The 26130-nt window shown below is 46.3% G+C and overlaps 1 protein-coding gene across 3 annotated transcripts in view; it reads left to right on the top strand.

Annotated features, from left to right (window-relative positions):
• PIP4K2A (phosphatidylinositol-5-phosphate 4-kinase type 2 alpha) overlaps positions 1–26130 on the top strand; it is a 185687-nt gene that overhangs the window by 58883 nt on the left and 100674 nt on the right. The gene's annotated exons all lie outside the window — the stretch shown is intronic.

The raw sequence follows: 26130 nt of genomic DNA, 5'->3' as shown, positions 1-26130 counted from the left end.
ACATTGCCGATAAGAATATAATAAAGTCTCTGTGGACGATAGATATGCGCACCTCTGACCCAGTAATTTCCACTTCTAGGAATTTCTCATGCCGTAGCTAGTTAGAAACATCTTTTTAAAAATGTGTGCACAGCGATGTTGATCATGCAGCTTTGTTTATAATGGCCAGAAATAAGGGAAAAATCAGAAGTGCATGGCAGTAAGAGGATAGTTAAATTTTGGTATGGCTATACAAACGTACCTACTACGTTTGCCATTTTTGTAGAAAAAATGTATTTCTAGAGCATTGCGTGGAAAAAATGTCTGGAGGAATATATGTCAAAACATCGTAATATCCCTGGATGATGGAGTGAGTGATTTTTATTTTCTTGACTCTTTGCATTTTTTTTTTTTTTTTTAGCATTCTGATATAAATCTCAAACCGTTAATGAAGTGTGGTGTCGACATCCCAGTACGTTTCAAAATTGGCGAATCTAACATGCAATATGTTCACCTTCAACGATGGACCTGTATTATTTTACAATTAGAAAAAGAGTGACTTTGTTCATTTGATACATTTTATAAAGGCCAAACAGGAAACCACATGGAGAATACACTTCAAAGTTAGAGGGGAGGAGGAGGTTCAAAGTCACGAACGCTTACTAAGCAGCAACTGTGTGCTAGCTTATGTTTCAATTAAGTATTCCTTTATTTGCTAATTTAGCAAATCTCTACTAATCGCCTGCTGTTGTGTTACAGCAGTCAAAAGAAACAGAGACCTTTTTTGTTGTTGTTGTTGCTGTTTTGTTTTGAAAAGGACATACACAGCCTCAGAAATACGTCCTTTGAGATTCCACAGCTAGTTCCTTGGAAAGCCAAGGATTTCAATCCAGCCAGAATGGCCAGGATCGTCTCAACGTACCACTGACGTGAAGCGCAAAGACTTGATCTACCGTTGGTCAGCACATTGTTGGTAGGATTAGGAGAATATACATCCTAATTCCAGGCTGATCCCAGAAGTTTGGGGCTTACCACCTGCCTCCCCTTTCTCCTTATTCTGGGCCAGCACATCCTGGACGTTTTAGACCTGCATGTGGGCTGCATTGCACACGTCTAAGTGGGTCTGGGACAGGCAACGCCCAGGCTCACAGATTCCTGTTTTGGTCGGGTGGTCAGATTTTATGGGGACCATTTGTATTGAGCTGTTCCCATCATTGCCTTTTTTGCCCTTTCCCTACCTCCCTGTGTCCACACACTCTCTGTTAGTGTAGTCTCTCCATTTCCTGGCCAGGGCCCGTGCCTGCCTAAGCCACTTGTGGTCATCAGGCTAAAGGTTCCTTTTTCCTTTAAATGACCTCACGTCTTGTCAAATGAGCTTTTTGGATTTTTTATATATTTTTAAAATATTTTATTTTTTGAGAGAGAGACAGAGACAGAGCGCCAACAGGGGAGGGACAGAGAGAGAGAGAGGGAGACACAGAATCCGAAGCAGGCGCCAGGCTTTGAGCTGTAGCACACAGCCTGACATGGGGCTCGAACTCACAAACCGCAGGATCATGACCTGAGCCGAAGTCGGCGCTCAACCGACTGAGCCACCCAGGAGCCCCTCGAGTGAGCTTTTAATCTAACTTAGGAGTGTACTTCCACAGATGAACAGTGACATGTCCTTGCCCCTGAAAGGACAGAGCTGAACACCAGACACAAGAATCCTTAATTATGTGCGAAATGTTTTCAATCACATCTACTGTCAGGCTCACAAATACCGAATCGAGGTTGCCTTTTGGAAACCTCACCGCAGAGCATTTCAGAAATCCACTCAGCATTCGGCAGAATCTCACAGAAATGTTGGACCAGAACCAGAGGAAAAAACCCTTTTGATCTTCCAAAAGGCACTTGGTTCTTTGAATTATACTTAGGGAAGGGGAGAGGGAAAGGATTTTAGTGTGGGAAGGTAGGAGAGAGAACTGATGGAAGAATGCAGGCTGCTAGGAAAATGCCGATGCCTGGACTAAATGATTTTAATCTGTTTTTAAAAATGAAATTGTAGCGGGATAGCAAAGCGCAGAGTGTAGTAAAGAGGGAGTGTGCGAAACTGTGCATTGAAAGTGGAGACCAGGCAGAGTCTTTTCCTTTCTGCTCCCTGCAGTAAGTGGTGCAGTGATTTGAGTTGTCCTGTAATTGAGTTGTCCCTGCTCCCAGCTTTCCAGAGTTGGAATCATCGTAAACTGTCAAAGCTGCCCATTCTGCTGTGTTAAGTTTTTATTCTCACAAATTAAGAGGTTCATTTCGGCCTCTGAATTTCCTAGGGTTCTTTCCACATCCCATTCTCTTATCCGAATTTCCTCTAAGTGGTTGCCTAGGTTTTTCCTCCTATGAGTGGTTTTCTCATTTCCAGGAGCCTCTTCTCTCCTGTCCTCTGCCCCTAGAATCTGTGTGCAGTGTCTGTAACTCCGTGCTCTGAAACACTGCAAATAATAGGCTCGTTGATTGAGTCATTCAAACAGCATTGGTTGGGTACCTACTACCCTTACCAGTTATCAGGGCAAGAACATCAGCAAAAAACAAGGTTCTTGCCTTTGAAGAGCTTATGGTTTAACTTAAAGGCACACACGCACGTAAACCACACAGTTGGAATAGCGTTGTGAACATCTGCAGAACCGGGGGCAGCGAGCTGGCCTCTAGCAAGCCCGAAGGGGGCGGCTGGGAGGGGGAAGGACAGAGGGGCTTGAGGGCTTTCCGTGAGCCTACAGCTTCTGTCCGACGGTGAACTCATCACCCTGAAGGTAGGATTTCCGGTGTCTGGCAGGGAATCCCTTTGCTGCCCTCTGCTTCCTCCTCTGTGTTATCAGCCTTGCTTGCCCTTGCATTCTTAGGAAACATTGCCCCCATAGTCTGCTCCCTCCTTCCTTTGGAACTCAGTTAAAAAAAAAATTTTTTTTAATGTTTATTTTTGAGAGACAGAGTGTGAGCCGGGGAGGGGCAGAGAGAGAGAGAGAGAGAGAGAGAGAGAGAGAAAGACAGACATAGAATCTGAAGAGGCTCCAGGCTCTGAGCCGTCAGCATAGAGCCCGACGCGGGGCTCGAACTCACAAGCTGTGAGATCATGACCTGGGCCAAGGTTGGACGCTCCACTGACTGAGCCACCCAGGCGCCCCTGGAACTCAGTTTAAAATGGCCCCCCTCCTTGAAACCTCCTTGACTGGCCCCACCTCGGGGATGGGCATTGTGGCCTGATTTCAGGACATGTGGTGCTTCCTGTCTTTGTTCTCACATATTAAAAGAATTCGTACGGATCAGTATAGCCTAATCTACTCGAGTCTGAATTACAAATAAGATGAGGGGCACCTGGCTGGCTCAGACGGTAGAGCAGGTGACTCTTGATCTCGGGGTCAGGGGATCCAGCCCCACGTCGGGCGTGGAGCCTACTTTAAACAAGACAAAACCAAGATGAAGTTGGAGGAGAACTGCCGCAGGAAAACTCCATCTGATTAATTTCAGTTGCCTGCAGATAAATGATTTTGTCATGTTGTGGCTTGTAACTGTAAGGACTGAAAAAAAAACTGATCGAAGTTAAAACAACACTCAAGTCTCTAGCAATGTAGATGAACTGAGGTGGCAGATGAACTGAGGTGGTGTTCAGGTTCCATGACACATTTTTTTTTTTACTTTAAAAACATCCTGAAGGGTTTCCTGGGTGGCTCAGTCAGTTAAGCGTCTGACTTCCGCCCAGGTCATGATGTCACAGTTTGTGGGTTTGAGCCCTGCGTCCGGCTCCGCACTGTCAGTGCAGAGCCTGCTTGGGATTCTCTCTCGCTCCCTCTCTCCCTCCCTCTCCGTCTCTCTCCCTCCCTCTCCGTCTCTCTCCCTCCCTCTCCCTGCCCTTCCCTCACTTGTACTTTCTCTCTCTCTCTCTTTCAAAATAAATAAACTTTAAAAAAATGTGAAGAATTGCCTCATTTGAGATTAAGATTCTTGGAAATTATTAGCAAGATGAGTCCATTTCGAATTCTCCTTATCTTTCACGAGCACATCCTTTATGCAAAATGAGACAGGCATGTACTTGGTATGTGTTTAGTGGGATCTTATGAGTCATAAAATACACAGATCACCTAGATTCTTTTCTTGTCTGCCTTCTTACCTGCCTTTTGGAAGACAATTCAGTATTTCAATAAACACGTGTTGAACACTGATCGTGCACCCAACCTCGTAGTAAGTGCTGGGGATACAGGGGTGAGTTCAGGTGGTTTCATGTCTCAGGGAACACACGTCCAGCAAGGCAGAAAATCATGGAAACAGTCATCAAAGCTTGTCTGGTGCGTGAAGGACGCAGTGTTTGTCCTCTGTAGCTGGGAAGGTCAGAGTTCTGCTGTGGGTGGGGGTGTGTGGGCCGTTAGGGAAAGCGTCACAAGAGTTGTGACATTTAAGCCACACTAAAGATAACCAAGCTCTATCTACCGCAGCCTTATCACCCTGACAACAGCCCCTAAAAGGGATCCCTAATAGAATTTGTTCGTGATGGCTGGTAAAGAAATGAAGGCTTCTCGTCTGGTTTGTCCTCATAGTAATTGAATGGTTTTGTAATATGTGTTGTGAGTATATCGGGCAGTATATGCTTAGGAATAGAAAACGACCATCCCTGAAACCTGGTGAAAGCTATTATTTTTCAAATCAAATTCAACGGTTAGAACCAGAAGGAGCCAGGACCCACCCAGTCCAACCTCCTCACAGGTTGAGACCACAGGGGCAGTCGTTTGTCCGGTTTGTCCAGCCAGCAGGGCGGCGACAGCAGATCTCTTATACTCTGGTTAGGACACAGTCCACCGGGCTGAGCTGCCCCCAGCAGTTTGTAGGGGCCTGGAAATCTGCTTAAGGGCATTGTAGAGCTCCCGGGGGGGGGGGGGGGGGGGGGGGAGGCAGAGATCAACTGCTGAATTCAGTTTTCTCTTCTTTAAAATGGATGTAGACATTCATATCTAATGGACTTGTTCTGCAGAGTTTATGAGATTATATATGTAAAACGCCTGGGATATTACAGGGTTTAGGATAGCGGCTTAGTGTTAATTAAAAAGGAGAACTGCCCTCATTGTCATTCCTATGGGATCTTTTGCTGTGTACCAACTATATAATCCCAATGTGTTGATAAGATAGAGGAGATTTGGTAAAAATCAAAGAAGCTTCTCGTTTAAGGTTTCTTTAAAACAGGTATGGAATTTGTTCTAGGTGTGGTTTTTGAATTTGAATTCTTTTCCACTGTTTCACTTTATCTTGACCTTTTGGTAGTTTAAATCCATTCTCCGTCCTGCTTTTCTTTTTATTGTATTTGTGTCCGTTTAACATGTATTTTATACAAGTCCTCGGATTCCTGTATGTAAATAAAACCTTAATGTACCGTGGTCCATTTCTCCACTCGGGCATGTTCAGGTGTTAAAGATGGCCTTAGGTTGCAAAGGGTTAGAATTCTTTCCAGGGATAAATCTCCTCTATTGCCACTTGTGTCACATTCAACATTTTGAATTGTTTTTTGTTTTTTGGTTTTTTTTAATAACTGTTACATTTTCTAATTAGCAGCGTTTTTCTAAAATGATTTCTATTGGGGCATGACATTTTTGCTACCACAGAAAATACAGCAAACTCTTGAAAGTCTAATTTTGAAAAGATCAACGAAAGAAGTTTATGGCAAACTGTTTCCCTCTGTGGTGAGTAAAGCATTTTTGCATTTTATTCATAGCCGATTCCGTAGAAAAAAGGATACTTTCCTTTTCGTGTCTGTACTTCTGACACCACGTATTTCTGTAGTGGTGACCTCAGTAGGGTTGTAGCCCCCCCAAAAAAATAGGTAGGTCCCATTTGTAAATCCATACTGGATCTGAAATTAACATGATTGCACCCGTTTTAACAGTTAGAGTATTACTTGGGGTGCCTGGGTGGTTCGGTCGGTTAAGCGTCCGACTTTGGCTCAGGTCATGATGTCGCGGTTTGTGAGTTCGAGCCCTGCGTCAGGCTCTGTGCTGACAGCCCAGAGTTCAGAGCCTGCTTCGGATTCTGTGTCTCCCTCTCTCTCTGCCCCTCCCCTGCTCACGCTCTGTCTCTCTCCGTCTCAAAAATAAATAAAACATTAAAAAAAAAAAGGAGTTAGAGTATTACTAACAGTATTTCCATATTTATTCTTTCTTGTCCCGTGCCTGGACTTTAAGCTTTCCAGATGGACAGGCCAGCTACACTACCTGCCTTCAAAGAGTTATATGTGGTAGAGAATCCATTCCCCAAATTCAGGCTGTCATCAGGTGTTTGTTTTCTTTGTTGGGCACATTCTTTTAGAAGACACTTTTATATTAAAAAGAGCAAGGGTTATTAAATTCTAGAGACTCACTATGCAACATTGTGCCTGTATCTTACTGTTTTGTTTGTTTGTTTTTTTTAACATTTATTTATTTTTGAGAGAGAGAGAGACACAAAATCTGAAGCAGGCCCCAGGCTCCGAGCTGTCCGCACAGAGCCCGACGCGGGGCTTGAACCCACGAACCATGAGATCACGACCTGAGCCGAAGTTGGGCCCTTAACCGACTGAGCCACCCAGGCGCTCCAATGTTGTCCCCATATTGACCATACCATATTGTACATTTAAAAATGTGTTGAAGGCAGATCTCATGTTAAGTGTCTGTGTCACAACTTAAAAAAGATAGTGAAGACCCTGAACATGTACCATGTGGAATCTAAATTCATTTTACGTTTGTGTTTTGGAGTTTATTTTTGTTTTTTATTTTTGGTCAGAATAGTCTGTCTGTCTGTCTTTCTTTCTCTTTTTCTTTCTTTCTTTGTTTCTTTCTTTTTTAATGTTTGCTTATTTATTTTGAGAGAGACAGAGATAGAGCTCAGTTGAGGGAGGGGCAGAGAGAGAGGGAGAGAGAATCCCAAGCAGGCTCCGAGCGGTCAACTCAGAGACCGACGCGGGGCTCAAACTCATGATGAACTGTGAGATCACGACCTGAGCCGAGGTGAAGAGTCATACGCTTAACCGACTAAGCCACCCAGGCACCAGAATGGCCTTTCTTTCAAGGACAGGAGTCTTCTCCTTTGTTCTGGAGTGTGGCGAAAAGGGCATCCCTTTTGGCGATCCTTCAGATGACGAGAAAAATCTGAAATTGCTCTTGGAGGAGTTGTTACAGACCCACAAAAGTGAAAAATAAAATCAAATGGAACAAGTTCCTTGAAAAGGCAGATACTACGTCTCTCGAAATTTGGAAGTATTGACAGACGACGTGGTGCTTTGTTCCTAAAAATCACTCATTTCGCCGAGTGATGTGGGATGAATTCCAGCTCTTCCACCTGGCCGTTGGAGGGATATGCAGAGGGCAGGAGGCACTGTTTTGCCAGCAGCCTCGTCTCTGCCAACAGGCTGTGACGGGCTGATGCTAAAGACAGTGTCTTACTCCGCTTGAGGACCGGACTCCAAGCAGCAAACAGGTGTTGGAGGTGTTCGTGGTCACGGTCTTAGGTGCTGGGACGGCCACAGAGCAAAGTGACCCATGGCCCTGGACCCAAGGGGGCACGCTACTCATTGAACACTGTTCTTGGTGCGGATGGGAATCAAGCTCAGGGAGTCTAAAATCTAATCGACAGATCGTTCGGGGCCTTACTGTTTTAAATCGATTTTCCAAGTGACAGAAAGTAACTGAGGCCGGCTTAATCAAGAAGGGAACTTGCTGCCACTTGTTTACAAAAATTCAGATGTAATTCGGGCTAGCGACTCACAGAGAAGTTTACTGCGACTTAGTTCTTTCTGGTTATCTCAGCTCCGCTTTGTGTTTGCCCTGTCTTCCTTCTGTGGAAGCAGGATGGCCCCAGCACCCCAGCTCTACATTTTTCATCATTGGGTCCAGCAGGAAAATGTCTCTTCCCCTAACGGTTTGAATGAAAGTCTTGGGCCTGACTTTCACCGGTCCATATTGGGTCATGTGTTTGTTCCTAAAGCAAAGGAGAGTGCTTATCTCTTAAGAAAGGCACAAATCAGCACGTTCCGTGTTGGGAGCTGGGTTCGGAATCAGAGCGGGGCTGGTGCCCCAGGTTAAGAACATAGGACGCTGTCACCAGAAGGATCTGAATAGGTGCTAGGCAGCAAGAGCAAAAGGTATCCACCAACCCAAGAGGAAAAAAAAAATGTTTTTTGACATCAAACAATTGGCGATTGTATAATTACTTCCTTGAGATGAGCTATTGGAGTTGAGAAGACGTAAGTGAGGGCTGGAGTGGTTGTGGCATTAAAGCTTCACAGAGCAGATGGTTGTGAACTTGGCCTTGAAGGATGGGTACGATTCTTGGTTCGATTCTCCCAAGATGCTAATGAGGCTGATGGCAGAGAGCGAATGTTGTCAGAATTGATGTTGTCCATTCTTTGTTAGCCTCCAGTGGAAGGATCCAACACTACATAAGAGATGTAGCCCTTAGCCAGATACAGGAACCACAAAAACGAACCTTTGTTCCTCAACAAACGATGGATGTAAATGAAATACCCGGGACTGGTTCAGCAACATTTAAAAAAAAAAAAAAAGAAAAGGATGAATTATGGTACAGACATGTTAGAATATTTTCTAGCCACGTACTCATGTTTGAGAGAATTATTTTGGAGAATTAATTATTTCGGAGAATTTTTAAGTGCGAAAAACTAGACTCTCGAATGGTTTACGTCATGAGCTCAGCCATCTGCAAACTACTTGGAACCCAAAAGTCTAGAAGGAAATACATCAAAATGATATGCGGTTGCCTCTGTTCTCTAGACTTAGCTGTATTTTCAAAACAAATAAAAAAGACCACACAGCTGTGAACTGGCTAAGTCAAGAGACAGCGTCGGAAGCCTGGGGCATCGGGCTTCTGCAGAGGCAGGGCGTGAGTTAACCACAGTTCTGAGAGTCACAGATCAGATGGTCGTGTCGCCCCTGCAAGGGGCTTCAGCCCAAAAGGCACCGCTGGTGTCCGCAGACACAGGAACGGTGATAGCAGACCTCTGCGCGGTGCTTGTGCACTTGTGTATTTATTTTTAAGTCCCGTGTAATTAACAGACAATGTTGTATTTGTTTCAGGTGTACAATATAGTGATTCAGCACGTCCATACCTTACTCTGCGCCAAGAGAAGTGTGCTTTTAATTGCCTTCCCCCAACCCTCCCACCCACCTCCCCTCCGGTAACTATCTGTTTGTTCTCTGTGGTTAAGGGTCTGTTTTTTAGTTTGTGTCTCCCCCCCCCCCCCCGCCCTCCTTTGCTCATTTGTTTTATTTCTTAAATTCCACATATGAGTGAAATCATATGGTATTTATCTTTCTCTGACTTATTTCACTTAGATTTATACTCTCTAGCCCCATCCATGTTGTTGCAGATGGCAGGATTTCATTCTTTTTTTTTTTTTTATGGCTGAATAATATTCCGTAGGGTATGTATACCACATCTTCTTTATCCACTCATCTATGGATGCACATTGGGGTTGCTTCCATAATTTGGCTCTTGTAGATAATGCTGCAATAAACATAGGAAGGTGTATATCCCTTTGATTGAGTTTTTCTGCTCTTTGGGTAAATACTCAGGAGTGTTGCACATCTTTGTAAAAGCTCATCCGTCCTGGGGCGCCTGGGTGGCTCAGCCAGTTAAGCGTCTGACTTCGGCTCAGGTCACGATCTCATGGTTCGACCTCGCATCAGGCTCTCTGCCCCTCCCCGACTCTCTCTGAAAAAGACAAAAACAAAAAAACCGTCATCCTTCCTTAAATATCTGTGGAAACCTGTCGGCTTGGTGTTGGGCCAGATTGTTATTTTTCCATCTGGTGGTACCCCAGGACCAACAACAGCTTATCCTGGGTGCGCCCCAACCTCCCTCCCCCCATCTCCTGTGAGGTACCATTTCATCGGTCCATACATTTCTTTCCCATGCCCAGGCACGCTCTTGCCAGAGCCTTCCTCTTTGTCTTTAATTTGAATTTCACAGGCCAACCTTTCATGGTTTCCAAAGCACTCTACACAGCCCATTGGATACCCCGTGATATAGCTGGATGGTATCATAATCCCTGTCTCAAAGTGGGATGAGTGGCCCAGAGGTTTAACTCGCTCAGAATTGTATAGCCAGGTCTCATGGCTCCAGAGCAGCTCCCTCCCTCTGGTGCCATGTGGTTGCAGACTTTCACAGACCACCGTCCTTGCGTCTCTTGAAAACTTAACCTTTCTTTGAAGACTTTGCTTCTTAAGAGACAACGAAACAAGTATGGTTCAGCCTAGTTAACCACCCACCCTCCCACCACCTTCTTTAAATTCTGAAGTCTTAGCCCATGTCCAAAACGTCTTTCACAGGTAAAGTTGGTAATAGGATCCTCGAATTTGTAATTTTTCATCCTTTGTGATTTGAATCATTTGTCCGCCATTAAGTATCTCGGTTCCTCCCTTTTCCCCCCCCATACACTGTAAATTCTTGGAAAGTGAGAACTTTGTTTCCATTTTCTTAATAGTTGATTTTTCTCTTAGGGGGAAAGTTCAGCAAGTGCTGAGTGACCGACCGCCCGACCTTGAGGAAGTTAAATAATTCATCCTTCAGGAACGTTTTCAGAGCATTTCTGGAAATAATTATAAGATTAAATTTTCCTGAAAAATTGACCGAAACATCTGTTTTCCAAAATTAAATTGGAAATACGGATGGCCTTGGGCGTCTGCACCCAGGGGAAAGTCATTTACCATCCCGCAGCCCCTCGACGGGGTTTCCTTTCTTCCGCGTTATTAAACCCTTGCCCTGTAGCAAGCAGAGACAGTACCCCCCCCCCCCCGCCCCCCACAACCCACCGTTTACAAAGTCCGCGGTCACTGCGGAGGGGACGGCTGGCCTTGGCATCAGAACTGACCCGCCGATCGTCGCTCAGATTGCAGACCTTCTCCAGCGTCTCCTCTACCTTCCGGGGTGTCGGACCGATGGAGCCGGTGCGAGGGTCTCGGCACGATTCTTCAAGCCCACCGAGGGCGTGTCCCCGCTGCTCTGTGCACTGCTCTGGCTTTGCCCCCCAGCAGCTCTTGAACCACCAAGTTCCCAGCAGCAGCGAGGGGGCCGGAACGGCCTTCCTCTTAGCTGTTGGTCGCACGGCCAGCGCGCACGGTGCGTGTCTGCTGAATTGGGTCGGTAAGAGGCACACGAAGACAGGTGGATGGAACGTGCTAGCCTGCCCGTGCCACGAGTTCACCTCCCCAGGGAAACTGGCCTGTGCACAGAAGACAAAGGGGGTTAGGAAGTTTGAGAGTGGATTTTTTTGTACCCGCATGGCTCAGGGCCTCAGGGGATCCCTCAACGTGGGCAGGGTGGGGAGAACAGGGTAGGAAGCCCACCTTCATTTCCTTTTTCCCACATCCCCGCCCCTTTCCATACATTCTCCCTTTAACAATTCTTTACAATTGTATTTCCTTTCTCAGAGATGGGACCTGAGCTTAACTTACTGTATGGTTCCTACCCTCAGGGATGGCCTTTTCTCATAAACATGTCAAAGCAGTATCGATGCACAAGGAGGAGCCCGCATTTTCAACTGAGAAAGATTTGTGTGTCGTTTATTGAAAACCTATCACGTTGCGCTCCCGGCGATGCGCTAGGAGACTGAGTTTTTCACACTGCGGAAGACTTCTGCAGTTTTTAGTTTTAGGACATACTCGGCTTATGTCTCACTTATGTCTCGACAGCACATGGACCCTTCAACTCGTAAAATACTATGCTCGATGACTTTTATCATCGATATTTAAGCTGATTTTAATTATTTCCTGCATGAAATATGACCAGCGTTGGTCACTCTGAAGACATTTGCTTTGCAAAAAGAGTCACCCCACAAAATCACCCAATTCAGTGGTCTAAGACAGTTGCTGAAGTGGATCGTTAAAAAGTGTCATGTGTGCAGGTTATAAACTTGTTTATGTGGTTTTTTTGTTGTTTTTTTGAGAGAGAGTGTGCAAGCAGGGGAGAGGGGCAGAAGGAGGAAGGGAGACCGACCGACAGACAGAGAGAAACTCTCTAGCAGACTCCGCACTTAACGCAGAGTTCCGGGGCTGGCTTCCCTGACTTACCGATCGTGACCCGAGCCGAAATGCCTGACGAACTGAGCCACCCAGGTGCCCCTTGTTTATGAATATTGAATGGTCTTTCAACCCATATCGAGCACCTGTATGAGTCAGGTTTCAATGACAGAAAACAGAAGCTGCTGAAGCTGATCTAGATAATAAGGAATTGAATGTGTTAGTGGCTCAGAGAATCTTCGGGAATGCTGAAGAGGCGGTCTTAGGTTGAGCTGGAGGGCGGGATTGTGATTTTACCTCTGAATGGCTACTGGCCGGGAAGTTTGGTGCTTTTTGGCCTCCAGCCACAGCCGGGCAGGATTCCCACCGGAAGGAGGCGCACTTGGGGACTGCGTGCTCGCTTGTGGCTCCTGGGGTAACTGCACAGAGCTCTCTGGTCTGCTCTGATGGCCTGTGAGGGGAGTGACACTAAACACATGCCACAGACTACTGACAGTCGTGATGAAACTGGAAAGGCCAGGTACGTGATGCTTAGAAGTAAATAATAAGGGGACTTCACCTAAACTGGAGGTGGGGTGAGTGCCAGAGAGGCCTCTCGAAAAAGCATTTAAGCCAAGGCTTGAAGGTGGAGGTGAATTTGCTAGGTGAAGCAGGAAGTGGGGTGGGAAAGAGAACCCCAGGCCGAGGATGCCGGAGCGAGGCCTGAGGCTCGCTGGAACCAGGAGAGAAGGCTGGCGTGAGGGGGTGAGAGCCGACAGGGCCGCCGAGTTGGGTGGTAGGGTGAGGTCAGGAAGGGCTTTGAGGTCACAAGAAGGGTGTTTCCTAAAAGCAATCGAAGTCATCCTTTGAGCATGAAGGTGGTTAGCGGATGAGTGTTTTTACACGCTCCCAGCAGCCGCAGTTGGGAGAGCAGCTTGGAGGAGGGTGTGGGGAGTGAGCGAAAGAAAAAAAAATCCCAGGTTCCAGGCATAACTCACTGGGCAGTGAGTGCTTCTGAGCCATCTACGAGGAGATGTCAAGAGAGCCACTGGGAACAGGTTTGGAGCTCAGTGGGAGGGGGTAAGCCGGGCTTACAGATCCGGGAGTCGTCTGTCTAGATGGGACGTGGGGCCACGTGATGGGAGAGGACGTGGGGTGAGGGGGCCCCGAGCCCTACACCACAGACAGGCGGATGTCTGCTGAAGCGAGAATCGCCAGGGAAAGGTAGAAAAGCCAGTTCGAGGAAAATCGGTGCATTTTTCCAAAGAGGAAACTCTCCATCAAGTTTAGCGGGGAATATTTTTATTTTCGCAAACAGACCGCCTCGAAACACTGCGGAGATTGCTTCACGCATCCAGTTATGCTGGCAGCTAGACCAGACCTAGGAAAGGTCGCGTAAAACAACAAATCTATTACTGCTGTATCAACTGACCTACCATGATATACCATGAGCGATACCTAAAGGAGAGACTGTGCTTTTGAGACCAGAAATCTAGATGATTAACAAAATCTAGCTAAAGTAAGAGGTCACATTGATACAGCCATGGGCAGTCCACCCCAAAATATGCCACTTTTGCGTCTGATTTTGAGTCAGAATTACTTCGGAGAGAGGCTCTGCGAGGACTTTCTGCCCTTCTGGAAGCGGAAAATGAATTCCCTGTGGGAAAGGTATCCTTCCCGCACCTGCAGGGTAAGAGGAGAGGCGCCCTTATGGCCAAAGATGGGGAGTTCAGGGCCGAGAAGGCTGTATAAGCAAACCCTATTACTTTTCCACTAATCTGTTACCGCCAGCCCAAGACCCTTTGTCAGCTCTTCACAAATCATTGTTTCTTTCTTTAAAAGGTGTAAAAGCTGCCTGCTTGGGGCCGTTCTTTGTGTCTATTTCTGTGAGCTCCCATATGTATGACGTTGAATTTGTTTTTCTCCTGCTAATCTGTCTCATGTCAACTTATTAGGCCAAACAACCTAGAGGGGCATGTTTTCCTCCCCTTCTGCGGCGCACCCCGATAATTTCACAGTGAGGGATGTGGGGCACACGTTCCAGCTTCCATTTTATCGTTGGGAAAACTGAGGCTAGAACAGAGTGCGTGTGGCCTGGCAGCAGAGAAACAGTTGTACCCACTGAAACATCGCGTGGATGGATCGTCAGATCATCTGTCACCCGAGAAGTCCCCCCGAGGGAGTGGGGCACAGGGCGGGCCACTTTGAATGGGGGAAGGGCTTGGGGCACAGTTTGGTAGCATGTTAGTTGACGAATGTTGATTGAGCCAAATCCCACCGATGGGCTCTGGGGTGAAAATGAGCCTCTGTCCCCATGTAGTTTATAGACTAACGAGGGTGGGGGGGTTGGTGAACAGGAACACCTAACAAATGAATAGGTGCTCCTTCTGGTCTCTTGCGGCAGACTCGGGTGGGAGAGGAAGGTGTTGCGAATGGCTGGTGATAATGTGCGGGAGAATCAGCCTCCTTACGCGTTTTGTTTGGGGCCAGTCTTCTTCACGCGCTGTGTAAGTCACCGGCGGGCCTGCTTTTGTTCCTCCTACCGAGTTCATTTGTTCTGTTATGTAGCCATGGGCCCTGTTCCTGGTGTTACACTCATGTGCAGGTCAGGGTATTCAGGTTAAGCGTTAACCCCTGTGTACATTCTTTTTTTTTTTTAATATTTTATTTATTTTTGAGAGACAGAGTGCAAGCAGGGGAGGGGCAGAGAGAGAGAGAGAGGGAGACACAGAATCCGAGGCAGGCTCCAGGCTCCAGGCTCCGAGCTGTCAGCACAGAGCCCTACGTGGGGCTCGAACTCATGCACTGTGAGATCGTGACCTGAGCCGAAGTCGGACACTTAACCGACTGAGCCACCCAGGCCCCCCACCGACATTCTTTATGTTCCATTCCCATGCTTTCAGACTTCTTGCTTCCTCGTGTTTGCAGCGTCACTTTCCAGCCACGTTATCAACTCCTGGAGGACAAGGAACATGTTTCCTTAGAACACTGTGGCCAGACATGTTGCCCCGCACGAGATGCACAGGCACTTGCATAGAAGAGAAATGTCAGCTGGGTGTGTATTTTGGCTGAGGGTTCTCTCACACAGTCAACAGGGACTCCCGTCACTCTGCCCCTTTTGTGTGCAAAATGATTCATTTGATAGCCAATTAAGAATTTTAAAATGCAAACTTAATAAAGAAACCTCTCTCTCTCTCTCTCTTTTTTTTTTTTTTTAAACAAAACAATTATAGTCCAAGGAGAAAGAAACTTAGAGCCTTTATAGACTCATCTGATAGCGGAATACGGGAAGATATTAAATGATTCATCAGTTGCTTGGTGACTGGTGAATAAATGCATGATGGAACGTTTAAAATTTGGCATCGCCTTCCAGAGACTTCATTAAACGAATGCGTGCCCGATAGTACATCCGCAAGAATTTCTGGAGAAATTCTTACTCTGAAAAATTGAATGACCTATAGCTAAACTCCAATCAGAACTATGAATGAAAATACATTCCAGGGACCAGAACAGTGACTTCTTTTTATAGGGGCCCCCCCGATTTGTAACAATGAGGTTTTTGAGGGAAGTTAGGTGACTAATTCTTCGCAGCCAGATAGGAGTTTCAAGAAGGTGCTTACTGCTCCCTAGCAAATGTCTTTGCTCCTTCAATGTCTTCAGTGTCTCCTGATCACAGACATCTCTGTGCTTTTTTATTTCAGGAGGGTGCGTAGTCTCCAGCCTTTTATTGGCCAGATTGATTTCTCAAAGACATTGTGGCCTGGCACAGGCCTAACTGCTTGTTAGGCCTGGGGTATGTTTTAAATAGTTACATTCAATTATATTTGTTGCCTTGAAGCATGAGAGGAAAACGTGCTTGTTTAAGACCACAAGAGCAAGGGGATTTTTTTTTTTTTTTAAGTTCAATTGTGGTTAATCAGTTTTCTGTTCTTCCTGGAGATAAACTACATTAAAAAAAAAAAAAAACGGCAAGTGTTTCAGGGTTCTCTCCTATAAAAGTCGGAGAGGTTAGAAAAGACAGGAGAGAGTCCAATATTAATGATGTTTTTCGGTCTGAGGGAAAATACTTAGAAGAGGCAGAAAGCTCATTGTCTGGAAAAAGTGGTTAAAGACTTTCAAAGACATTCATAAAAATTTGAATAAGTGGAATAATGAAAAGAAGGTGTTCCATGGAAGAAATTTCCTTGACATTACTTTTCATCTGCTTTGATACAGTAATAACCTGAAGGCCAGGGAATGTTAGCTAACCGGGGTATTAACAGAATGTGTTACGCAGATTTATCCCTCATTTTAAGTGAGTGTTGTTTTGTTTTTTTTTTTTTTTTTGTCTGAATATTTTCTCTATATATGAACTCATTATTTAGTACCCTTTTTTTTTTTAAACTTAGCATATTTAAAGATACAGCTTTGCAGAAAAAGAGAGAAAACTATACATATAAACACACTGAATTATCTGTTAATGTCCTCCAGAGGCCCAGAGTCTGGGAGAAAGATCAGTCAGGGCTGGAATAACCCAGGAGAGCTCCCAGGAGGGAAGAGATCCAATCTGAACATCTTTGCAGGGTTGGTAAACCTCCGAAAGGACCCAGGAGGGATTTTAGATAAGGGTGGCTCACGGTGAGTAAAGATAAGGCTAAGGCGGAGATGTTCTCCTCGATATTTTATTTTTATCTCCTAAATGCTTTTTCTTGGAACCTAATTCGTACTTCTTTCCGCACGATGTTTTTGTCTTGCTGTTCTCAGCCCTCTGTTTCCAGCGGCTCGCTGGAGATTCCACTGCAGAACATCCCAAAAGGTCACTTTGCACATACGTGTCAGTAGCGTATTTTCATTGGGGTCACTTACTCTGGCCTAATCTGCCAGCTGCCTCCGTGGACCCGGCGTGAACAAAGTCTCCACAGTCCTGTCTTCTGCGACCTCCCGGGGGCAGTTCCCCTGTTACTAGGGGCAAAGACGAGACGGGCAGCTGTGGGAGGAAGTGCCCCACATCCTACCAGCCACTTGTTTGCTCCCACGTGGTTGAAGGTACCTTGGAACGGTTGTCGCTTTTTGGCGTGTTGTTTGCTCCCACGTACCTTGGAACGGTTGTCGCTTTTTGGCGCGTTATCTTTCCCGTTGTACGGACAAGTTGGGTCTTGGGTGGGGTTTGAGATGGGGGTGCTGCCACCCCCAAATCCCAGGAGTGCGTGTTCACTTCGAACGCCTGCTCATATTTTCTTATCGGTGTCCCTGTTTCTCCCTCCATGCCAGCACCCCTTCACAAAACAATGACGCATCTCCTTTAAGTGAAGCAGGAACGCGCGCGCGCGCACACACACACACACACGGTATTTAGATCCCGCATTATCTGGAAGGACTTAGAATGTGATTTTTCTTCCCTGTGGCATGCTACCGAGTGGCACGAGGCACACGCGCACACACACGCGCGCGTGTGCACACACACGGTATTTAGATCCCGAATTATCTGGAAGGACTTAGAATGTGGCATGCTACCGAGTGGCACGGGGCCAACACACACCCTCTTAACAGGCCTCTCAGAGCTGGGGAAACAGAAGAGTAATGATAATAGGAGTTACCGAGGTCTCATTTTTCCTGTTGGGCTTTGGCCGGAGAGCTTGTGAAAGCGTCTTCCAGAAAGCGGGTCTCAGCCCGTGTTTGAAAAAACTTTGTAGCGTAAGTAAACAGTGTTGTGTATTTTGAGGAGAGAAAACATCTGTGGGTCAGCCGAATCGATAGCCTGGTCAGCTTTCTTCCTGTTTGCTTGCTTGCTTTTTTTTCCTGCTGATCCTTTTGTGTGAGGAGGGTGGGAGCTCTTCTCCGCGTGGATGCGTAGAAGAAGGCACGTGATTAAAGAGAACATACCAGCCAACTTACCCCGAGAATGATCTAACTAGGTAACCTCCGACTTTCCTTACTAAGTCTTGTAGACATTTGAAATCAGTCCTAACTCACGTCTGCAGGTGGGGGTAAGGAGAGCGTGCTCCTCCCGGGAGATTCTGGGAGGCCCATCTTGGCTCCCGACCCCTGTGTGGGTTCAAAAAGAGAAGAAAAAGTGTCCCTCGTAAGTTAGAAACTCAGTGCATAGAGTTTTCCCCTCTGATAACCAGATGGCGTTCCAGAGAACCGTGCTCAGCAGAAGTAAGGGTGGTCTTTGCTGTTTTGCCCTCCAAACAGATCTGCTTCCTGTCTCTCGGCGCTCAAGGCTGTTGGTGAGAAAAACACGCGTACTCACACCTACCACTTATTAGATGAGTACGAGATACCTGGGAGCAAAATGCGAGTTGTTAGCACTGCTTTGAGCTCTTTTGGGTGAGATGGAAGAATAAAAATTCACTGCCAAGCGGTCCGAACTATTTTTTTAAAAGTAAGAATATCGTCAAAAGTCCGAGGAAATGTTATCCTCCCCTCGCCTCTTGGCTCTTCCTCCAGCTACGTTTGGGGACAAGCACTCTCCTCACGGAGAGGCACATCACATCCCCAGGGTTGAGTCCTTCTTGACCAAAGAGCCAGTCTGCAGAAAACAGAGAACTTGTTTCTTTCTTGCACCTACCAGAAAATTGGCCAGCAGATGTAGTTCTGTGTGTTGATCTGTTGTGCATTGCCGGCGTTATTGGTTTTCCCAGGACAGCTGATCATGGAATGAAAGTATTTTACTTGGGTTAATGATGTGACTAAAATATCCTACCCGGTTCCAGGTGAGCAAAAAGAGGTTCTTTGTCTTGAGGATGCCAGGGGGCATTCTGGGGGCCAAAGCCCGCAGCGTGGCGGGAACCAGGGCCCCCTGCCGGATGCTGCCAGGATCTCTCTGTGTCTCATCTCTGCTTCTGTCAGCACCTCCGCCGCCTCCCGGCCAAATTGAGAGGATCTGACTGCCTCCATTCTTGTACCTCACCATGCAGCCATGTGGAGAGGCCAGCATCCAACTCTGGCAAGAAGGCTCTGCCCGTGCTTGGGGCCGCGGCCAGCCCTGCATGGGGCAGTCGTGGTGGGGAGTAGGGAACTCTGATGGCCAGGAACAGGGTCACAGTATATAGAATCCTAATGCTCTGGTAACCAGGTATGTGTGGGGGGGAAGGAGGTGGGTGGTGAGCTGGGCATTCAAAAGAGAGGATTGAGTATGTATTAAAGGAGTAAAGGGAAGGTCTCTTGAGAACAAAAATTCACTTCTTATGTCAAAGCCAGCACCCGTTGTGATCTACTGAGGATCCCTGTTTTGAGACAAACTGCATTTGTAGTGACAGAGAGTGGGCTTGGTAAGCTCAGGATCATCTCATGTGGATTGTGGGTAAAAGAGACCTCTGGCTGGGCAGTCAGGAGCCTGGAGGTTTCGCCCAGCTTTTCCTCGAATGCCCTTGCGCCTCCGTTTATTATCTTGATAAAATGAGGAAGTTAGATTCGGTGGTCTGCAGAGTTCCCTCCAAGGCTGAAACTATGGGGCGCCTGGGTGGCTCAGTCGGTTGAGCGTCCGACTTCAGCTCAGGTCATGATCTCACAGTTCGTGGGTTCAAACCCCGCGTTGGGGCTCACAGCCTGGAGCCTGCTTCAGATTCTGTGTCTCCGTCTCTCTCTGCCCTTCCCCTGCTCGTGCTCTGTTTCTCTCTCTCTCTCTCTCTCAAAAATAAATATTAAAGGGGCGCCTGGGTGGCGCAGTCGGTTAAGCGTCCGACTTCAGCCAGGTCACGATCTCGCGGTCCGTGAGTTCGAGCCCCGCGTCAGGAGCCTGTTTCCGATTCTGTGTCTCCCTCTCTCTCTGCCCCTCCCCCGTTCATGCTCTGTCTCTCTCTGTCCCCCCAAAAAAAAAAATAAAATAAAAAATAAAAAGTTGAAAAAAAAAATAAATATTAAAAAAATTTTTTAAACTGCTGTCTGTAGCATCAGAGGATATAATAAATTCACAGGAATGTTAATGGTGGCAAATTTTAAAAAGACTGTTCTTATCACATACTGCATTTCTTTATTTGGTAAGACTTGATTATATAAGATGGTCATTAGAATAATTTTTCAAAGCACAATATGAATAAAATGAAATATTTTTTCCCCAGTCTTTTTCCTGGTTCTTAGAACTGTGTATTGCTTTTTTGCTTGATAATTTCCCCTTAGATCTCAATAGGCTCCACATCCTTGCTATATGTTTATATAGAACATTAAATATTGTTCCCTTTCATCTGACTCCAACTGCTTCTCTATTTCAGCTGCACTTTATTTCCATTTTGCATTAGGGCGTAACAAAACGGAGCCATGTTTTAAGCAACTTAATGTCAATCACTGGCGTCTAGATTCCATTTTCCCACAGGATGAGAAGGAGGTAAATAAATTGGATCCACCAAGAAGCCTGATTGTCAGGACGTGCCCATAATTGTCTTTTTCAGCAGAACCCCATGAAGAGGACAGGCAGATCCCCGAGGTGTGGTGCCCAGGTCGCTGGGAGCACTGCCTTATTACATACATATTATGCGTCAGCATAATCCGCTCCCTGCCCTTTGCGGGGCACAGTGCCCTTTCCTGCCACAGCTGCTGACCTTCCAGCAGATTCTGCTGCTCCTTAAACACTGTCCTGTCGTTCCCATGAAAAAGACTTCCTGTTGGTCAACAAGCTGACGCTTCTACAAGGTGGGTCTCATTTCTCACTTCGCCTTGCCCCACCCCATCACCGGGAGTGCTCCGGAAGATGTAGAAGGAGCACTTGATTGTTGCCAAGGTTTCTCTGGGTTCTAAAATACCTAGTGCCACCAGGGGAGACACTGAGGCGTGAATTTCCCCCACTGCAATACTGTCCCCATCATTCTGTGATGAGTCCCTGTTGTGTTAAGCCAAGCAAACATTTTCTTTCAATATTCTAGAACTAATAAAAAAAAAAAAAAATCCAGTGGGCTCCATGTAAAGGATTGTGTTTTAATAAAAGTGGTAATTCAAAACAGCTGTTTAACTCATGGCTTTCAATTCTAATCAAAGCTCTGTTAATCCTTTGCTTGGGACATACCGATTTTTCTTTTGCTTTTTCTTTAAAAAAAAAAAAAAAAAAAAAAGAAGACAACACACCCATCTGATTGAAATTTGAATCTTCTTAGTGAAACTGCCAGTTTTAATTAAGTTCGAAAATGGAAATACAGCTGGAAATTGGATGAAATTCAGCGTAGTAATTTCCTTCACGTGGTCTGCATGTTCTGAAGAAGGGACTGTGAATTTGTGCAGATGAAGACATTACATGACTAATCGTTTCTGCTTCCATGAATTAAATACAACTTTTTAGTTTTACGGGTGTTCATAAAAATCCTTTTATGCTTATTAAAGGAAAGAGATCGCTGAAAAGATGTTCAATTTTAAGCTATGGCTACTTCTTAGCTATAGCAAAGAGCCTGTCCAAGGGCTTTAATTAGGAAAATTGGTGTTGTGAAAAATTATACTCTAATTGTAAAGACGTTTTAAAGGTATTCTTCTCTGATGGCCACCCACTCTGTTTTGGCCCATTTGTGTTCTTGGGTGTATTATCTACTTTTTTTCTGCTGCTTATTTCCAAGTCAGTTTGACCTGAGAAAAGTTGGGGATATACATTTTTTTTTTTTTAAAGCTTTTAATTCTGACCCTTGGATGGAGACGATGAGAGCAATACATTTATTTTGTGTGTCTCAATTAACTAAAATGTTAATTCCTTTTAAACTCCCTTTGATTTTTTTCCCTAAGTATAAAGTAAACCGGAACCTAGGAGGGTGTTTTTGGCAAGCAGAGCTGTGATTTCTCTGAGCACTTTTGGGTTTGCTTGCTTTTTAAACGTCGACAATTACTTAAATGTGCTTCAAATATTTTCTCTTGGCCCCGGTGGATTATCTTTTATCAACTAATATACATGCTTTACATTTTTTCTCTGATGCCTTTGATTTGGCGAGTGCCTTATATTGAGTATTCCACCCCTCTCCTGACTACAGGTTTGACCGTGTGTAATTGTTTTTCCTATCAGCATAATCAAATCAATTTGGTTTTGCTGCCATCGGTGGAAGCTAGTGGTGCTGGCTTTGACCCTGAGAACATACCTTCCAGGTTAACTACCAGCTTTTATTTATTTTTAAACAAGTGCTGGACATCTGTGAAGGTGAACTTGGAACAATTGTAGAAAAATAGTTTCTCCTTTAACAATGGATCCCTGTTCACTGGGGGAATTAGTGGTAGACCCTTTCCACTTGTTTGGGAAAGTGTTTAGATGGGATTAAGAGAAGGCAGAAAAAAAGAAAAGGGAAGGAGGAACAGGAGCAGCTCTGTTGGACGTTACCCCCACCCCTTCCTTCTGGTCTTCTCCTTAACTGTGAAATACTCCAGGGGTGCCCGGCTGGCTCAGTCAGCAGAGCGCCCAACTCCTGATCTCGGGGTTGTGAGTTCGAGGCCCGTGTTGCGTGTAGAGATTACTTAAAAATAAAATCTTAAACATGTGGAATACTTTTAAGACCTACTTGAAGGAAAATTGAACAGAGGACATCAGAAAACCATTTTCCGAGGTGAGGGGTTTTTGAGAGGGCCTGTAAGTTTAGGTCAAATTAGCCAAAGAATGTGGTTCTGTGTACGTAGAAACTTAAGAAGATAAGAGATTATTCACAGAAAAGGAACAGCATGGTAGAGACTAATGGATTTCATTTCATAGGATGTGCTTTTGAAGTCCCTACCCTAGTTTTGTATCAGATGGGGGTGTTTAAAATTAAAACCTAATGCTTTTTATTTTATTTTCAGTGTTTGAGCGAGAGAGTGAGTGCACGCGCGCTGAAGTTGTTTAATTATGTTAATTCTTAGCAAGTAGAGTCAACCAGGAAGATGAAACTTGCCTCAAAATGCAGATTAGTATCCCCAGTGGACCCCCTGGAGCCCCACTAGGGATCATTAGTGCAATTTCCTCTGTAGGCCTTGGTCAAAGGGACTGTTCAGGAAGAGGTCCTGAGAGAGGAAGCCAGCCAAGTTGCAGAGCAGGCGATCTCCAAATGCCACATTTTCCAGAGATGCTGTTCATTTATAGGCCCATTACAGAAACGTCCTGACACCTATGTTCAAATTACCCATTCGCATCCCTCTGCCGGTCCAAAATGTTAGTGTGGAAGTCTGTCTGCGAGACCGTTTTGGTAAGCTAGCGCTGCACATCCTGAGACCTGATGTACATTGAGGCTAAATGTTGAGTAAACGTGATTTGTGGAGTTCTGTGGCGACACGCCCTTGGTTTCCTGGGGTTGCTTTGGTGGTGATGGCCCGAGTCCTGGTCTTGTCTCCGCGGCAGAGCTGTCGTGAGCTTTTGGCCAAGTGCACTTGAGCCTCCTTGCGTGCGGCTTCCATGTTGTTTCTTTGAGCGCCCCCTGGATGATTGCATCCAGCCACTGAGCCTGACTGCACGAGGAAGAAAAGACGCCGTGCCCCACGTGTACCAGGGCATGAGAAAGACTGGCTTTCTTGAGTCCATAAAGGCTCGGTCGTGCAGAGTGTGTGGTCAGGATGGGGGCAGGCGGGTATAGCCCAGAGCACATCGGGCCGAGTGGTCGCAGCTCACGATTCTCGTTTCGACACTAAAAACTGTGGTGCTTTAGGAATGAGTCACCTATTTAGTTTTAGTTTCCTCATCTGTTGGTCATCTTTCGGTCCTTTCCGCTCTTCAGTTCTGAAATCTGTATTTGTAGATTATCGTGGGTGAAATCGACAAGTGAGAATATACGTTTAGAAAGAAGCATCTGGAAAAGGGGCTTTGTGCCAGAGAGACCAACCCAGGTTTCAGATCATGGAGCCATTTTCAATCTTCTGTGGGTAGATGGGTGGATGGATGGATGGATGGATGGATATCCTTCATTCTGAAACCTAAAACTTCTTCCACATTTGCTCTTCCTTGTCTCCCCACATGAATGTGGTTTCCCCCCAAATTTAAAGTGTCTTGGGGCGCCTGAGTGGCTCAGTCGGTTAGGCGTCCGACTTCGGCTCAGGTCATGATCTCGCCGTTTGTGAGTTCGAGCCCCGCATTGGGCTCTGTGCTGACAGCTCAGAGCCTGGAGCCTGCTTCCGATTCTGTGTCTTCCTCTCTCTCTGCCCCTCCCCTGCTCATGCTCTGTCTCTCCATAATAAATAAACATTAAAAAACTAAAAAAAAATAAAGTGTCTTGAAGCAGTTACGCATTGCTATATAAATAAAATACTCCAAAGCTTCGTGGCTTAAAAACAGTAACTACTTGCCCATGATTCTGCAGTTTGAGCTAGGTTCTGCTGGGCAGCTCCGGTCTCATTCGTGTGGCGGCTGTCACCTGGGGAATCCACTGGGGCTGAATGGCCCATGTGGCGGTCAGCTGAGGCCGCAGCAGCAGCATTTTAGAAGGACAAGCCCAGGGCACAGGCCCTTCTCAGGCTTGTGGCGCAAACCAGCCTCATGGCCGAGACCAGAGTCTGTGTGGGAGGGGGCTTCGTAAGGGTGTGATAAAGGGAGGTGTGATTCATCCAGGACCAATAATATGCAGTCTCCCATATATTTATACCCAGAACCGGTGTTGTGGAAGTCTGCATTTCAAATGTGCAGTACGTATACGTATCTGTATTCCCCGTCCTAGGTTGTAAGTTAACAGGTGTAGTTTGGGCCTTAACAGCTCCTATGCCCTGCAGCGAAAGTGCCAGAGGACATAATGATTATTTGTGATGATAGAGGTAGGTGTCTGTACTTCCCTGAGTGTCCAGGAGGGCACATTGCCTATTCCCTTCTGGTTCTCCCATCTCTAAATATTCCCATTCATGGGGTGCCTGGCTGGCTTAGCCGGTGGAGCATGAGACTCTTGGTCTCGAGATGGTGGGTTCCTGCTCCACATTGGACGTCAAGATCACTTAAAAATAACATCATTAAGGGGCACGTGGGTGGCTCAGTCGGTTAAGCGTCCGATTTCGGCCCAGGTCACGATCTCGCGGTCCGTGAGTTCGAGCCCCGCGTCGGGCTCTGTGCTGACAGCTCAGAGCCTGGAGCCTGCTTCGGATTCTGTGTCTCCCTCTCTCTCTCTCTGCTCCTCCCCCGTTCATGTTCTGTCTCTCTGTCTCAAAAATAAATAAACATTTTAAAAAAATAATAAAATCATTAAAAAAAACACGAATAAACAAAAATAAATATTCCTATTCAGATTCCTTTACCGAGTCCTCCTTCTAAGACGCGGTCCATTTGGTTTTTTCACTCTGAACAGCTCTCTTTGCAACATTATCAATTCCTGTAGCCGCAGCTTTTCCTAAAGCTTTCGTCAGTATCTCTTTCCCGATTACTTGTAAACATCTCTGGCCTCAGAACCACATCTGTAAGCGCGTGTTAGACGTCGCCACATGAATAACGTGCACCCCCAAAATAATTCATCCTCTGCCTACCCTAAGTTTACTGCTCCTTCTGTATTTCCTATTTCTGGTAATGGCTTCACCGTTCTCGTCTCAAAGCTGCAAAACCTCTTAAACATCTCATCCCCCCCGTTCCTTTCCTGCATCCCATCCACCACATCCTGCACCCCAGCTCCGCCCTCAGCCCTGTGCCGTGATGCCTGGCCTCTGGGCTTCATCCTGGCTCCAAATTCCATTCCCCAAAGCAGGGGCTAATTCCTTACTCGCTCCTCGTCTTACAGCCGTCCGGCTCAAAACCTCCCATGCCTCCTTCCCTGTCCGTTTGATCCCCTGAAGTCCTTCGCCGCCTTTTCCTGCGTTGGTGACACGTTCTCTGACGCAGAACGCGCCTCCTTGCCCCCCTCTGAGATGTGGCTCCAGTGTCCCCTCAAACTCAGCGCATTGCAGTGTCTCCCCTCCCGGTGCTGTCACCACATTTCATGCTACTCCTGCTTTGCTTTTTTTAATTAGTAGATTTTATATTTCAGAGGAGTTTTAGGTTCCGAACAAAATTGAGGGGGAAGTACGGCGAGTTCCCGCAGCCCTCCTTCCCAGCCTCCCCCCGCCATCAACGTCCTGTACAGGGCGGTACGTTTGTCACAATGGGTGAGCCAACACGGACACCTCGTTACCAAAGCCTGTCGTTTACATCAGGGTTCAGTCTGCGTTGTACTTTTTTTGGGCTTTGACAAATGCAAATGGCCTGTATCCACCATTATAGTATCAGAGGGAGTATGCTCGCTGCCCTGAAAATCCACTGTGCTCCTCTCATTCACCCTTCCCTCCCCCCCAGACCGCT

This window comes from Panthera leo, chromosome B4 (genome assembly GCF_018350215.1).
Source record: "Panthera leo isolate Ple1 chromosome B4, P.leo_Ple1_pat1.1, whole genome shotgun sequence".
Classification (NCBI taxonomy): Eukaryota; Metazoa; Chordata; class Mammalia; order Carnivora; family Felidae; genus Panthera; species Panthera leo.
The sequence above is the reverse complement of the archived record's forward strand: the minus strand, read 5'-3'. Positions and strand labels throughout refer to the sequence as shown.